This window comes from Protopterus annectens, chromosome 2.part0 (assembly GCF_019279795.1).
Source record: "Protopterus annectens isolate FY-2018-M chromosome 2.part0, PAN1.0, whole genome shotgun sequence".
NCBI lineage: Eukaryota > Metazoa > Chordata > Ceratodontiformes > Protopteridae > Protopterus > Protopterus annectens.
In genome coordinates this window covers 87,034,823-87,047,714 of record NC_056728.1, presented here as the reverse complement: position 1 = coordinate 87,047,714, position 12,892 = coordinate 87,034,823, and positions in this window count along the sequence as shown.

The following is a 12,892-nucleotide window of genomic DNA, read 5'->3' as shown; positions in this document are numbered from 1 at the left end:
ACAGAAACCACTGACTGCCATAATCATACATGCTTTCCACCCTTCACCTCTTCAACTTTTAATAATGTATAGATTTTTTTTCAATTTTGTATTATTGTCTGCAAAGATTTTTATTTAAAGCTGGTCAGAAATCTATCTCCTGCAACTGGAAACCATTAAATCTCCCAACATTCAACCTTGGAAACAGGCACCTGCTGTGGAGATGTACCATTTATTCAAACAGATGAATATAAAGGCAATACAAGCCCTTCAAACTTTATTGACTGAAACTTAAAAATATATATAATAGAAAAGACAAGCATAAGTGGAGAGAGGTGGAACAGGAGGAAGACCACCTATTTTCAAGGCTTTATACTTAGAGAACAAAGCCACAGTATTTTATAGAAGTGAGATGGAGGGTGTTTAATTATCTAGTGTGCTCACAATTTGGTTGTGCTCCACCAGGAGATGAGATATTTGACATTGTATTTTAGCTAAGTTGCTGTTCTGTTAGTTAAGATATTTCTTTATTTGTAAAAGTAAACCAAAATTACTCAAACATGTCAAAAAAATAAAAGCAAAGAATAAAAATGTAAGGCTTGAGTCAGATTAATGAAAAGTAACTTTCTAGCTAGAGCAACTCCCCAGCTTGTTGACTTGTGCTGTACTTTTCATTCATTATTTGTAAAATATACATTCTTAATAGAGATAGTAGATGAGGAATATTTAGTGACAATGATTAGGTAAGAGAATGATGGAAATGAAGGCTTTGTAGAAGTTCAAAATATAAATAGCAGATTGTTATTATGTTAAAGCAAGCATTGACTTTAAAAATGGATGTACTACTGCATGTGTGTATTTAATATTCATAGAGTCATAGAATGCCACTAGGCTAATGGCAGAGGGAGACTTCCTAAGCCTAGCCAAGTTTTCCCAAAAGAATAATGATGTCCTGTATCCAAAGAGAACATTGAGGACCAGGCATTTATAAGCTACCTCTGTCCATAAGGCACATGGATGCCACTTGCAGTGTATATTTCCTGTTCCCCTTTCACCAGTATAGGATTCACTTAAATTGGGTAATAGTGAAACTCATCATCACATGGATGGGATGCCTGTCTCTAGGACACATATCTGCCCCTCCAGCATGTTCTAAGTCACAGACAAAGTTCAGGTCCTTAGGCCTTGTATCTCTGGTACTGTTTGAATTATGAATATGAATACTAATACAAATATGCAGGAGATTAATAAGTGTGGGATTTGTGGATGCCTTGTAAGCTAGACATCGAATAGCCCTCAGCAATCCATAGGAGTCTGAATAGAAGGAAAGAGCTTTAAAGTGCTCTGTGTAAGGCAGGTTTGTTATGCCTTGTATTGTTCTTGTAAGGAATCTCTGAGATCACTTTAGTTGCTGCATATGCTGGTCAGGTACATACCAAAGGGAGCATTGTACTCTACAATTGGTCTGATAAGGGCAGAGTACAGTGGGATAATGACCTCTTTCAAACTAGATGCCATGCCCTTACTTATAAGTTGTGCAACATAAAAGGATTTCCTCACCACTGTGGCCACATGGTGGTCAAAGGTAAGGCTATTGCTTCCACATGTCTCTAGATCTCTGATCACTGGGTCAACTCTTAGGGGTGTATCACCAACATGGTAATTAGCTGGGATAGTTGACTTCCCAAAGGGTACAATAATGCATTTCTTAGCATTGAGTTTGACCATGGCTTTGGCACCATTTGTTAATCAGAGATAGGGCTTCTTGAAGAATGCTAGTGTCTGCAGAGAAGTTGATGATAACTCTCAGCTTGCAATCATTTGCAAAGTTAGTGAGTCATAAACCTTCAGCATTTGGTTCCACTTCAGAAAAAAAAGATGCCAAAAAGGAGTATGCCCAGTGCCGAACCCTAGGTGACTTTACTAGTGATTGGTTTCTTTGTGGAGACCGTTAAATCTCCCAACAATCAATTGTGGTGTGGAGTTCACTTATTGTGACCTCCTGGGTCCTATCAGTGAGCCATTTGGCTACCCAGTAGGTGATAAAAGGGTTTATACCTAATTTAGTGAGCTTTTCTATAATGCCTGAGTGAGGTATTGTATCAAAAGTCTTAGCCAGGTCGAGGTAAGCTGTGTACAGAGTCTTGCCCTCATCCATTTCTTGACTTTCTCAAAAGAAGTCTACCCATTTTAATAGCCATGCTTTTCTTTGACAAAGCTGATCTATGATAAGTCCAGCATTTGCAAGTTACCTATGTCCTAATTTATCATGTCCTTGATTATTCTTTTCATGGCCTTTCATATAAGGCTGGTCAGACTTATGGGCTTGTAGTTACCCAGATTGGTGGTTTGACCTCCTTTGTGCAGGGAAATGACTGTAACCATCTTCCATTCCTTGGGCACAAGACCTGACGGTTGAAAAGTGATTGAAGTAGACCAGACAGAGAGATCATGTTTTATGCTATTTAGTAAGCATCCCAGGATGTTATTTGGGCCTATTAATGCTGTATTTTTTTCCTTGGAAAGTGTTTTGAAAACCTCTTTCCTAGTAATGGCTGCGGGAATTGAGGTATGCAGGATTTCTTCCAGAATCTTGGAGGGGGGGGAAATGAGCTGAAACTGTCAGCCAAAAGGTTTCCAATGGCCTCTGGTTCAGTGTGGGTGATATCATTTACAATAGGTTCTGCACATTGTTGCTTATTTCCCTTAAGGTTATGGACATAGCTGTAGAAAACTTTGTGGTTGTCCTTTGCCAGAGATGCTATTTTTTCTTCAAATTTAGCCTTGAAGTATTAACTAACACTATTAGCTACCTGTTTATATTGTTCAGGTTTTTTTAGTATGTTGGGCTTTGCTCGTCCTACCCATGGCCAAGATTAGTTTTCTCTTGTTGTATGACTGATTAATACTGTGTTTCTACAGGGTGGCTTTTCTTTTGAGTTTGTCTTGTTCTTAATGTGGTTGGGCTCAACTCACTCTATACAGCTATCAATATAGCTGCACAGGGACTTTGTAAATACCTCAGCATATGCTATGGTGTTTACCGGGTTTAGGGCTGCCTGGACTTTAGCTAAGCTTTGGAATACTTCATAAAGGTTTTTTTTTTTTTTGGGTACCAGATTTAATTTTTATTTCATGCAGTACTACCTTATGGTCAGATCTGATGAGCAAGGACATTACATTGGGTGAGGATCATTGCTCCCTTGTGTTTGTGAGTACAAGGACATGGATGTTTGTACCCAAGGCAGGAAAATGGATCATCTGTTTCAAGATGTTGATATAAATGAAGTTTAGGAATTGCTAGGCATGTGCATTAGAATTGGTGTAGGATTCCCAATCAATAGAGGGGTAGTTGGGATCACCCAAGAAGATGTTAAATAGTGAGGGACTCTAATGCATTGAGATAGGTAGTATGGATTTCATGGGACATTGAGGGGGACCTATAGGTTGCAAGGATATGGTACAAGACCCTGTTTATGTTGAGTTGCTCAAACATGAGTTCCAATGGGTCATACGCTTTAACTAGTCTGGATGTGAGGTTGCTTTTAATATAGACTGAGACTCCTCCACCTTTAGTTCACTCATGTGCAGTAGCAGGTCTAAAGATGTGAATGGCATTATAACTGTGCTCTGCTGGGGTACACTCCATCTCCATGACTTTAAAATATGTCTCTGCTACTACACAGATGTCTACACTCTCCAAGGAGAGGAAGGTTGGCAGGGAGTTGTGGAGTTTGTTGCTAAGACTTCTAGCATTGAGCAGTACCACCTTTAGATATTTCTTCATAGGTTCAGTTAAGATGGGAGGTCATTAACAACCATGTGGATTATAACAGAGTCCTGTGGTGTAATGACCTGAATGCTTGTGTGACTTGGTGGATCCTAGCCCCAGAAAGGCAGCTAACCTTGGCTCTCTCTTTACTCAATCTTGTGAGGGGGCATCTGTGTACCTCACTGCAGAATCACCAATGACCAGAAAATTTGGTTGTCCACTAGTTTGCCTTAAGGGCAAAAGGCATTGCATACAATGTTACTATGTGTAACTGTGGGTGGTATTTTAACAGAGTGTTTATGTGATGGCTGATAATGCTTTTTTTATGGTGCTGTACAGGAGGTCTTATTGTTTTAGGAAGGCTATCTTGTAAGTGCCTTATTATAAGTAGTTTTATGTGTAGGGTCTTTATGGTGTGCAGTAGACATGGTGGTGCAAGTTTCACTGACAGCCTCTATAGGATTAGTTTTGGTTGTATGAGAGAGTTTTGCCTCAAGCATTAATGTCTATTTACACCTCTTGCATACTTTCTCTGTTTTATTAAGAATAAGTTGGCTGGCAGTGTACATGAGACAATTGCTACAATGCTTTAGAATACCCATCTGAACCATATTGGCCACAGGGAGAGAGTCAGGAAGAGCGTATTCATGGCTACTTATCTACTAGGGAGGAGTAAGGGAAATTTAAATAATGAACAGATCAGGTTGGATGCATATAAAGCCTTTGATATGTTTAACATAGATTATATTTTTCATTTGCTAAAACAATTATAATTCCCAATAGAAATTTGTTAACATTATTCATGTATTATTTGACAAAATCCAATATCAGTTTAATATTAATGTAATTTCCTCCACAGTTCATCAGGGTTGCCTTATGTTTCCAACACTTTCTGCTTGCCACAGATCAATTCTGAATCATACTGACAAAAATATAAAAATTAACCTGAAAGAAAGTTTTGGTTTTAACTTTAAATTTCCAACTTCTGTAGATGACATTCTTATACTGTCAGAAATAAAGCATTCATTAGAAAAATGTTTTATCTTTTATGAATACTTCCAACCAATAACTGGATATCCAATTAACATATCCAAAACAAAAGTAATGCTTCTGAAAGCAGAATTAAAGCTTGGATTAAAAGTAACAACAATGGAGAATTTAAAAGTCTTAGGCTGGCAACTTCCAAAGCAAGAAAAAACACATACCTGAGTCACAGATAAAGTATATTTACAATGCTATAGTTGATATGTCAGAAATGGTATAATACTGCAGGCAATAGTCTCCTTTTTCTTCTTTTCCAGGTTAGGGGACACCACAGCAAAACAACAGTCCACAGAACAATTGGCAGTGGAGTTTTACGGTGTTGAGTTGCCAGCCTGGCACCTAACCTTACACAGAAGGCACACACTCACACCTAGGGCCAATTTAGAGTATCCAATCCACCTATAACATGTCATTGCAATGTGGGAGGAAACTCACATGACCACAGGGAGAACATGCAGATTCCACATAGAAGGGTTCCCAGTTGAAAACCGAACCGGAGAGCCTCTTGCTGTGAGGCGGCAATGCTAACCGCTGCACCACCGCAGCCACCCAGACAAAGGTAATTTTTGTAAACTAAAAAGGCATTTCATATGGATATTTTCAATAAAAGGTGCACTTAAATTCCTGGTATGATAAGTTTAAGAAATTTTGAAAAAATGTTGTGGTGAGGAGGGGGCTTACCAAGAATGTATTGAAACATCTCAACTGCTTTGCTATCTGAAGGAGTTTGTGGTCTCAGTGACCCTATGGTATAAAATGAGAGCCCACTGTTTTACTAATCTCTAATCATGGCAAAATAAAAAAAATACCAACTATACAGACTCTCCTTTTGATTATGGTAGATACATCCTGTGACAATTTTAGATGGTTTATAAACTAACCTATCAAAAACCATCATTATCAATCAGTTCAGCTGTTGGTGAAGAAATCACCTCATATTTTTCTATAATATTTTCCATGGTTTGGCTTTACAGCAGACATATATCTCTTTATAAGTTTATTGAGATATTTTCTATTGAGACTAATGCAGAAATGTTAAGACATTTATCTCCAACTATTTCAGCTATTGATTTTTCAGCAATCCAGAGGAGAGTTATACAATTAAAATCTATTTCAGAAGTTCAGTAGATCAAAAAATTCTGTGTTTTCTAAAAAAAGGGAGTGAGAGAGATTATAATTGTAGTTACTAAATTTTACAGACATGAAATACAGAGTTAACATTTCCTATTACAATATTAGAACATCATTCAATCTGGGAAGCATATAAATGCTATATAGGTCTTTTAGAGACACAATTGCTCAGCAAAAGATGTACCACTGTATTTATTGGATTACTGTAAATATGGGCCAGGCATATCAGAATAATCGCATGTATATAATGTTATCGAAAGTTTACTTAATCGAATAAATAAAGGTCGAACTTTATTGATGGATTAAGTAAAACATTGAATAACATAAAAAAAAAACAAATAAAAAAAAACTAAATGGCATAGGCAGGGGGGCAAGCCCCCCTGCACCCCCATGTGGGGGGCTGCTCCTCTCACACCCCCCTACTTAAATATACCAACTCCGAGACCACACTACATTGAGGTAAATGGAAATCTCCCCTTACGGAGATTTCTGTTTACTTGCACAATGTTCTTCACTTTTGATATTGTCGTGCCGACAATATCTAACTCGATATTGTCAGCTTACGACAACGTGAAGTAGACCAGAATAATCAATATTAGCATAGTTCTGGCCTTAGGGAAGGATGGTATTTCATATGATGATCTTCTCCAAGAATTTCCCTCAGTGAGAACAAAAAAAAAAATTAATTATTGCATTGAGAGATAGTAAATGCTAAAGGCTAAATATTATTATATTCTCTGAAAGTGCTTGACATATAAAGTGTTTTACCCATTAATTGCTCAAACGTTATAATGCATAAAGCTGGATAAATAATACCTTATATAAACACTGCATAAAATGTCAGTGCTTAACTAATTTCTTGTTTTTTTTTTTTTTTTTTAATTAGATGATGCCTTTTCTAATATTAACAGAAATACAGGGTATTATTATGGCAGCTAAGGTTAAATGCAAATCACTCCCTAGTTTGAGTGCTCTCAAACTGAGATCATGTAAATGATTTTAGGTATAAACTTTATTAATAAAATCAATCTTTTTATCATTTTACATTATCAATGTAATTTTAAAATACTCACTATTTTTGCACAATAGACTGATTTACATGACACAATTCATCAAATGATAGTTTTAAACTCCTAGAAAAGTGATTGTCCATGTTTTTCCTGTTTTTTTTTTTCTGAAAAAGTATTTAATTCTATTAGAAAGGAAAAGACAATAAATGTTCTTAATAAATTACTCAGCATAGCACTTTTATTGATTTTTGTCCTGTTAATAATATAACACTGCAGACTGACAAAACTTTTTTGTTTCTTTTAATTCTTCAAATAAAAATAAGCTCTCAATCTCCTTAGCAAGTTTCTCATCTCTTAGCAACAGACATGTATCGCTCTATAAATACACAGAGCTCTTTGAATTTGTCCACTCACTTTAAATGGATAAAAGGAAAAATTAATAACACTCCCTGTGATTGCTTTAAATATCTGACTACCTCATTCCAGATTTAGAACATGGGCTGCCACTCATTGCCTACGCTTGTATGAAAAATCTTAATAATCTCCAGAATAAAATTACATCATTTCTGCCACTACATTTTTCTCTCCAAGAAAGTAAATTTGTAAACTCATTATCTTTGCACCAAAATGCAGTTCTCAACTCTTCAAATAACTCTTCAGCCAAACTGACAGTAAAACTAGGTTTCTATTAATGTTTATACCATGTATGTGAAACAACAGTATTATAAAGAATTAAAATAGTTTTGATCCAACTATTTGGCATACTTGGATAAAGCCCTGACCACTACACACGTGTGTCAAGTTCAAATAGCCATTTGGATGCCTAGATGAGCTGACAGGGGTGGTGTGGGTGTAAGCAGCTGCTGCCAGGTTGCTTGTTCTGGGAGGAAGGGTGTGGTTCTGGCTTGTCACATGAGTGACACCTTGCTGGAGTACTACATATTACCTGGTGGAGTTAGATCTTTCCAGGTCACTGCTGTCAAGCTGCACTTGCACCAGTGGCCAAGGGGAATTTGTCATGTGGAGGCAGATTTGACATTGGGAGACAATAATGGTGAAACTCACAGCAGTTGTTGAGTGGGAGGTGTCCATAAAGGAAACATTTAGGCCACGGCAGCACAGCAACCTGGCTTGCTTCCTATACCTGGATGTTACTGGAGAATGGAGGGATGATTGGGATTCTTGGCCAGCAGCAAATGGCCACAGGGCTCTTCTCTAGCACAGGAATGCCTGGTTCCTATCCATCTGGAGTGAATGAGTCTACTAGATACTGATAGTGGAACCAGTGGGTGAGATCCTTCAGGGGAACAAAATAAAACATATTTTTTAACAGCCTAGCCTCTAATTCATGGCCCAAAACCATAGAATTCTCTCCCATGCAGTATCAACAAATTCTAGTCTGCTAATGAATTTAAGATTAATCTACTTAAACACCTTAATAAAAGCTGTTTGTTTATGCTTTAACTAGTCAGCAACAACATAGACCTAAATTATTAGTTCTCAGTTGACTATCTTTTATTACTATATTAAACCTGAAGCATAGAATCTTTGTTTGTTTAAAAAAAAATAATAAACATGTTTAAACAAAGGCCTTTAATACAATTTAAATTCAGCTGAATATAACTATATACAGTATGTATATTCCATGTCTGAAGGATACATTAAAACATATTGTTTAAAATAGATAGATATAGTCTGAGTTATAAAATATTCAAAAGTTAGTAATAAGATGAAAATGAGCTTATAAAACTTTCCACATACATTTTGATATACAGAGGTTTTATTTATGTGAATAAAATTTAGTTAGAGAAATGACTGTAATCCAAGGATTCTTAATCACTGGATTTGAAAAAAAGTCTATTTTTGTGTTGATCTCTTTCAGGATAACTTTATTGGGGATAGACAATCTTTTACTTGAGCTGGAGAATACTTTTCCATCTCTTAGTTATAGTTTATTTCTTGCTACTGCCATAATTGTGCAACATAGCTATCTGTTTTCTTTATTCAGTTGTACATTTTAACAAATATTGAGTAATACCAGCATTTTGTATAAAATAAAATTATCAGATTATAATTATTGAAGAAAGTTATTTGTGCTTTTTCAGAAATACTTTATTGAAGAAAAGCTATAAAGCATATGTCACCAATCAGCTTTACAGAGACTACATCTCCAACATTCAGTATTTCTTTTTGTTTCAAAATGATCTGTTTTATTTGGAGTAAAAATGCTCTATATATGAATTCAAAGTAAATATGTGAAAAAATTGAACCCAGAAATGTTTCTCACTGATTCCAATATATTTGTTTTATTAGTTTCAGAAAAATAAATTGGTATAATTTAATATTATAAAATTCTGAATTGTTTTATTTCATTTAGTATACAGAATAAGAATTTGATGTAATTTAAAAATGATATTTCTGGGATAATTCTATTAAAATTTCTGAGAATAATTATTTTAGCTTCAGGGTATCCTTATATTGAGATTGGTTTAAAGTTAAGAATTTATTTTGTGCATGACTTGTTATATTTTTTAAATGCGACTGATTCTGGTAGTCTAGGTTAAAATTAGAGTTTCTATTTTTTAATTCAGACATTTAAAGACAATTATGGCAGCTAATGAAGTTATTATTTTGTCAGCTATTCAGTTTTTGTAAGTTAGTGTTAAAGAAGTGTTTGGTAATAATAAATTAATATTAATGTGTCAAACTATAGTTTTAAATCTGTATTTCCAAAAATCATATATTTATTTTTTTAAATAAAGTTAATATAATTTGACTGGGTGGGAGCATAAATATTATATTGAAAGTAATTGCATATATTTAGACACATTATGTTATCTATAATTTCAGATCTGGACTGTTAGTTTTCATTCTATTATGATTAAAAATGCATATAGGCAATGACTTCCAGTTTGTCATATATTCTGTCTAATTTATAATAACTCTAAAAATATCTGCCTTCACATACATTTCATTATTTTTGTAAGTTTATTCCTCCTAGTTCCCATGGTTTTATGTGATGACTAAAAGCCATTCTAGTTTTTTTTTTTAGGATAACATAGCTGAATTTAATTGTTTCAAGTTAACTTTGTTTAGACAGAGTGCAAATGTTTGTTTTCGATATAAAATTTTTAGCAACAAAATAATCTTTATTAAGTGAAGTCTGTTTCAAATGAGATAATTATTTAATTTCAGCTAGATATTATCTTATTGATTTCAATTAAAACAGTTTTATAATTAATATCTCAAGTTTTTTTAATTTAATTTTTCTTTAATTTTTACTTAAGTATGTTAAATTTTGGACTACTCTATCAATACATTTGGGGAAGCAGATGTATATTGATTTTTTCTTTTTCAATATTAGGTGATTAGATTTCTAATCTAAATTTAAATTGTAGACATAAACATATTCTAAAATTCTGTATAGGTGATGCCATTCCATTTAATGATTCTTCTTAATTTAATATTATATCATCCACAATGCGCATTATCTTTTAATTATATTTTTGAATTATATTTTTCATTTATTTTTAAGCCTTGTATTTTTACATTAGATCTTATGGAAATTGTTAAAGTTTCAATAGCTAAAGCAAAAAAGTAGAGGAAGGAAAGGGCAACCTTGCTTTGTACCTCTTGTTAGGACTATATAATCTGAGGAGAAGGGTCTATGTTTTACATAGGGCTTTTTATCTTTTTATATATTTCTTAAAAGATTGATGAATTGAGATGGAAATTCATGTAATTCTAATTTTGCATATAAATAATTCCATGTTATTGAATCAAATGCTTTTCAGTGTCTAAACTAATTAAAAACTAATTGTTCTTATTGGATACAATGTATAGGAATGTAATTATTATTTTAATGTTATCTGGAGTTTGCCTTATATGTATAAATCCTGATTGGTCCAATTTTATTCCATCAGGGAGGAATTTTTTTAGTCTATGAAATATGAACATGAAGATTTTTATAGTCAATGTTTAAAAATGATGCTAGTCTATAAAATGAAGAAATTAAAAGGCTTTTTTTTTAATAATTGCAGATATCAGTCAATATATCAATAAAGGTGGAATTTTACCATCTGATTGTATTTCATTAAGAACATTATGAAAAAGGGTCATATTTGTTGAGAGAATGTTTTAAGCATCTTGGGTATTACACCATATATCCCAGGAGATGTATTATTTTTCAAATTTTTGATTTTTTTTTTAAATGTCATTTATAGGTATTTGTTAAAGTAGTCTTAATTTTAAAAAGGATGGATTTTTTATAGAAATGTTATCACAAAATAATTTTATATTTGGGTTAAGATATTCATCTTCTTATTGTCTAAATGCTTCTAGGATGTCACTAGCATCTGTAAAATTGTTATTATTTATGTTTTTATCTCATTTACTTGATTAGATTTAGATTGTAGTTTTCCTTTTTTAGATATATTGCTTATACATTTTGATGACATGTAACATTAGGCTAACTTTATTTTTCTAAGGATACAGCTGTTTTGTGTGATCTGAGATCAGAACAGGTCTTATTTAGTATACATATTTCAGTTGAGTTAGTTGTATTTCCTGCTGCGAGTTTCAGTTTTTGCTTTATGTAATTTGTTTTGAGTATCTAATAATGCCCTCTCCCAATCTTTAACTTTTTTCTTATACTAAGCTAATGATCTACCATAATTATAGCCCTTAAAGGAGTCCCATATTATGAACTTATCATTTTCTTTATTTTTGACCTGCATAAAAATTGATTCTGAATGAAGCCAAGATATACATTCCTTTAAGATGATAACATAGGAAGGTAGCCTATTCATTATTGGCAGTTTAAGATTTGTTTAATTTAAAATAAGAGCATTGTGATCAGATAGTGGTTAGAAAATTATAGAGAAAATATTTAGTTGTTATATCATGAGATTAAAGTTTTTATGTAGTCTGGTTTGTGTACATTAATTATAGGAGTAATGTGTAAAATCTAATGAATCCTTGTCTCTTAAAGATAATACATGTTTAAGTTTTAGAAGGTCAAACCAGTTATTGAGTGATTTGCCTGTGGGAGTAATCCTTAATTTTCTAGTCATTGTAGTATCTGAATTATTTGGCAGGCAATTAAAATCTCTCCATATTATTAAGCTACCCTTTGCATTGTTTAGTGTATACTCAGATGCTTTTCATCTAATTTTATGTCCTTCACTAGAAAACAATATAGATTAGCGAATGGCCAAATTCTGTTTTTGTATTTTATTACTATCAATGTCATTAGACCTTTTTAACCTTCTTATTTGTATGGAATCTGTGGTGCTAATATACATTTTCAATAATATCATAACTCCTGTATGTCTACTCTTAAAAGTTGATTGGGCTAGAGTTGCAAATGAACTAGTATTCCAGATTTTAATATCTGAATGTTAAAAATAAGTTCCTTAAAGGACTATTACTTGATAATTATTTTTATTAAGAAATTTTAATAGACTTTTCCTTTTATTAGGATTATTTAATCTATTAACATTTAAGGAAGTTAAAGACAATTCCATTTTTTAGTTATTAGGGAATAATATACAATTTTTAATTCTGTTAGAAAAACTGTTTTTTCCCATTTAGGTTAGGGGTCGCCACAGCAGAACTCCGGTCCGCTAATGAACATAACTGTTAAATTCAATAACTCCAAATTGCATTAGAGGAAGTTTATAGAACATTTCAGACATGCCTATTTAAATATAACTAGAAAGAATAAAATGAATATGTAATCAGATGGTATCTTTATACATGGAATTAACTATAATTCCTAGCCTAGAATTTAATTTCTTTCTAGACTATTCTATCTCAAATGACAGGTAATATCATAATGACATATCTTAAAATCTTGTTAAAGTATGCTAGACAAATTATAAGTATCAAAGAACTGCAGTAATAAATATTACATCTTCAGGAAGGTAGACTAATTATCAATTGTCTCAAGTACAAA